The following is a 5,077-nucleotide window of genomic DNA, read 5'->3' as shown; positions in this document are numbered from 1 at the left end:
TTAAGCTTGTTGAGTAGCTCCATGCCATGTCTTTCTTTGCCATGTTTAGGTCCTGTAGCATGTAGTTTTGTTGCTCCGAAGAGGGCTACCTGATCTGAAATTCCAGACAAGTGTTAATTTCACTAAGTCTGAGATCTGTTTACCATTTGCGTTTTTGCCATGCTTGTTTGAACCTGTTAATGGATGAATTGGCCGTAGCTCAGTGCTAGACTTTTGTTAAGAATCTTGAATTCTTCCCTACCATGTGTTTTGATGTCATGTTTGGTTGCTATAGCATGTCCATTTCATTGCATTTAGATGCCTACTTGCTGTAAATCGCAGACCGGTGTCATTTTTTGAATCGCTTGCCATTTCCAAACCGCAACTCCGATTCCGGCGTTCTTTATATCGTTTTCAAGCGATTTCATCTCATCTTTCCAGTGGCACACTTGGTTTTCCAAGTTGAGGCCAGGTTCATGCATTTCCTGTCATATCTTGCATTTTGCCTCCAGCGTCGCATCCCGCATGGCATATCATCTTTGCATCGTATTGTTGGAGTTTGCACGTGGTTGATTGTATCCTTGTTGCTTGTTTTCTTGTTTGGGTAGAGCCGGGAGACGAGTTCGCTAACGAGGAGCCCGTTGAGTTTGCTTTTGAGGTTCCAGTCAACTCTGACAACTGTGCAGGCAAGATGATCATACCCTTGAAATCACTACTATCTTTGCTATGCTAGTTTGCTCGCTCTTTGATATGCCAATGCTACGATGCCTATCACTTGCTTGCAAGCCTCCCCAAATTGCCGTGTCAAACCTCTAACCCACCATTGTCCTAGCAAACCGTTGATTGGCTATGTTACCGCTTTGCTCAGCCCCTCTTATAGCGTTGCTAGTTGCAGGTGAAGTTTGGAGGCCGTTCCTTGTTGGAACATTTATTTACTTGTTGGGATATCATTATATTGCCATGTTATCTTAATGCATCTATATACTTGGTAAAGGGTGGAAGGCTCGGCCTCTCGCCTAGTATTTTGTTCCACTCTTGCCGCCCTAGTTTTCGTCAAATCGGTGTTATGTTCCCGGATTTTGCGTTCCTTACGCGGTTGGGTTATAATGGGAACCCCTTGATAGTCCGCCTTGATTAAAGCTTTTCCAGCAATGCCCAACCTTGGTTTTACCATTCGCCACCTAGCCTCTTTTTCCCTTGGGTTACCGGAGCCCAAGGGTCATCTTATTTTTAACCCCCCCCCCGGGCCAGTGCTCCCTCTGAGTGTTGGTCCGAACCGGGCAGCCTGCGGGGCCACCTCGGGGAAACTTGAGGGTTGGTTTTACTCGTAGCTTGACCTATCTGAGTGTGCCCTGAGAACGAGATATGTGCAGCTCCTATCGGGAATTGTCGGCACGTTCGGGCGGTGTTGCTGGTCTTGTTTTAACCTGTCGAAGTGTCTTGAATTACCGAGATACCGAGTCTGATCGGAATGTCTTGGGAGGAGGTCTATTCCTTCGTTGACCGTGAGAGCTTGTCATGGGCTAAGTTGGGACACCCCTGCAGGGATTGAACTTTCGAAAGCCGTGCCCGCGGTTATGGGCAGATGGGAATTTGTTAATGTCCGGTTGTAGATAACTTGAAACTTAACTTAATTAAAATGAATCAACTGAGTGTGTTATCGTGATGGCACCTTCTCGGCGGAGTCCGGGAAGTGGACACGGTGTTGGAGTAATGTTTGCGCAGGTTGTTCTCTAGTTTCTCGCTCGCGCTTTGCCTCCTCTTCTCGCTCTCTTTTGCGAATAAGTTAGCCACCATATTTGCTAGTCGCTTGCTGCAGCTCCACTCATATTTACCTTGCCTTTCCTATAAGCTTAAATAGTCTTGATCGTGAGGGTGTGAGATTGCTGAGTCCCTGTGGCTCACAGATTATTATTACACCAGATGCAGGGCCTGATGATTCCGCTCCAGGAGACGCGTGTGAGCTCAAGTGGGAGTTCGACGAAGACTCTCAACGATACTATGTTTCCTTTCCCGATGATCAGTAGTGGTGCCTAGTTGGGGGTGATTGGGACCGTGTCGCATGTTGGGTTCTCTTTTATTTTGGCGCCGTAGTCGGGCCATGAGTGTTTGGATGATGTAATGTTATTTATGTACTTGATTGACGTGGCGAGTGTAAGCCAACTATGTTATCTCCCCTTTTGTTATCATATTACATGGGATGTTGTGAAGATTGCCTAACTTGCGACATATGCCTTCAATGCGATTATGCTTCTAAGTCGTGCCTCGACACGTGGGAGCTATAGTCGCATCAAGGGTGTTACACAAGCATTAAGCATAACTAACACCGAATAATGCACCATAAGTAGGATGTAATTTCATTGCATAATTATTGACTTTCGTGCTTTCATAGGGAATCACAAACCTTAACACCAATATTCTTACTAAAGCATAATTACTTACCAACATGGCTCATATATCACTATCATCATATCTCAAAACTATTACAAAGAATCAAGTTTATTTTGTCCAATGACCTTCATGAAACTTTTTATTATATCCCTCTTGAATATCTATCACTTTGGTACTAGTTTCATATGTTGCTTTTGATAAGCTCAAACAAATTTAAGTGAAGAACATGAGCATAAAATTTTCTTCTCTCAAAATAACATAAGTGAAGAATGAGAGAGTTTATTTAAAAAAAATCTCAAATAAATATAAGTGAAGCATGAGAGCATTTCTTCAAAAAAATATTAAAGCACGATGTGCTCGAAAATATATAAGTGAAGCACTAGAGCAATTACATAGCTCAAAAAGTTTAAGTGAAGCATATAGAGAAATTATAACAAATCATAGCATTATTTTGGCTCTCTCAAATAGGTGTGTCCAGCAAGGATAGATGACACAAACTAAAAATCAAAACAAGCAAAGACTCATATAATACACGACGCTCCAACCAAAACTCATGATATGTGACGAATAAAAATATAGCTCCAAGTAAAATACCGATGGTCGTTAGAAGAAAGAGGGATGCCACTCGGGGCATCCCCAAGCTTAGTTGCTACTTTCTTTTTGGATAATAACTTGGGGTGCCATGGGGCATCCCCAAGCTTAGGATTTTCTTACTCCTTATTCCTTCATCCATCGTGATCTCACGAAAAACTTGAAAACTTCAATCACATAAAACTCAACAAAACCTTCGTGAGATCCGTTAGTATAATAAATCAAATCACCACTCTAAGTACTGTTGCAAACCCATTCATATTTTATTTTTGCATTACACCTACTATATTCTAACTTTAACATGACTTATACCCTCCAATACAAACCATAGATTCATCAGAATAAGCACACAATGCAAAGAAATCAGAATATGTCAAAAACATAACGGTTTGTAGCAATCTGAAAACTTTGTATACTTCGCAACTCCACAAATTCTGAAATATTAGGAAAACGTATGCAATTTGTATATCAATCTTGTGTACAAAAATCAGGATTTTATCGTGTTTCTATGAATTTTCAAAATTGTTTTACTGGACGCAAAAGTTACTGTTTTTCAACAAGATCAAATCAACAATCACCCAACATGATCCCAAAGGCTTTGCTTGGCTCAAACACTAATTAAAACATAAAAACACAATCATAATAGTAGCATAATTGTGCAAACACTCAAGAACATAAAGAAAAAGGCAAAAGTTAAATTTATTCATTGGGTTGCCTCCCAACAAGTGCTATCGTTTTATGCCCCTAGCTAGGCATAATGCGTAGATTCAAGTATTGTCATCTTTGGTTTCCAATTCCTTAATCACACAACCAAAATTCCTCAAAGATTTATCATCTAAATTTTCAATAACAACACTCCTAGGAACGAGATTGAAAAAATCATTCTTGCGAGTATGATCTTTTATCACTTCAAGAAAATTGAGATGAATACTGATCATTTCAATATCTTCCATGTTGTTATCAAAAGTGGCACCCTTGTTCTTAGTGGCTTGAGTAAACTTGCAAATTTTTTATAGGATTTTTTTCAATAATTTTAACGGAAGAAAAGGCGGAGATTAAGTTACTAAAAATTTCTTCCAACTTATCAATCTGAAAGGGGCTTTCTTCAATTCTTTCATTGATTACAGTTTCCTTTTCCTTTAGTAGGTTAAAAAACTCTCCCGCTTTTGACCCAAATTTATTATCAAGATTATGCATTCTTTTATCCAAATTTTCAATTTGATCCTCAGTAATCATCTTCTTTTCAATAGCGTCTAATCTTTGCATAACATGCTCGAGAGTCAAATTTGTTTCATTAACAATGATAGGTGCTGATCCCACTAGATTTCCCATAGCATTAAAATCATCCAAAAATGGACACGTCAAGAAATTTCCACCGGTAATCGTATCAAGGACGAATCTATATGAAGTGGTAATGCCCACATAAAAACTGCGAAGAAGAACAATGGTAGATTGCTTATGAATAGATCTATTATGAGCATTGCAGATTCTATACCAAGCATCATTTAGATTCCCCTCCCCTTTGTTTAAGATTAAGAACCTCATTCTCGGGGGCACAATCAATAGAGAAAGAACTAGCCATAACGACAAAGCAAGCAAGATTGCACATAAAAATAGACCTGACAAGAAAATAGCAAACAAAAAAGAGGGCGAATAAAATGGCAAATATTTGTGAAGTGGGGGAGATGAAAATGACAAGAAAATGGAAAATAATGTAAATTTCAAGGATATGGGATTTGTGATTAGGAACCTTGTAGATGTTGATGATGTCTCCCCGGCAACGGCACCAGAAATTCCTTTTGATGTCGCTTGCACTATGTCGGTATTTCCCCAAAGAGGAAGGGATGATGCAGCACAACTACGGTAGGTATTTACCTCAGTCATGAAACCAAGGTATCAATCCAGTAGGAGAAACAAGCAACACTATGCAAACGGTACCTGCAGACAAAGAACAAATACTTGCAACCCGACGCGTAAGAGGGGTTATCAATCCCTCCTCAGGCAAAAGATAGATTGGTTTGTATGATTTTGGATAAATAGATCTCGCAATAACACAAAAAAAGTAACAACAAGTCCAAAAAGGTATTTTTGGGTTTTTGGAATAATAGATTTGAAA

Source organism: Triticum urartu, chromosome 6, assembly GCF_003073215.2.
Source record: "Triticum urartu cultivar G1812 chromosome 6, Tu2.1, whole genome shotgun sequence".
NCBI lineage: Eukaryota > Viridiplantae > Streptophyta > Magnoliopsida > Poales > Poaceae > Triticum > Triticum urartu.
Note: the sequence above shows the minus strand (reverse complement) of the source record.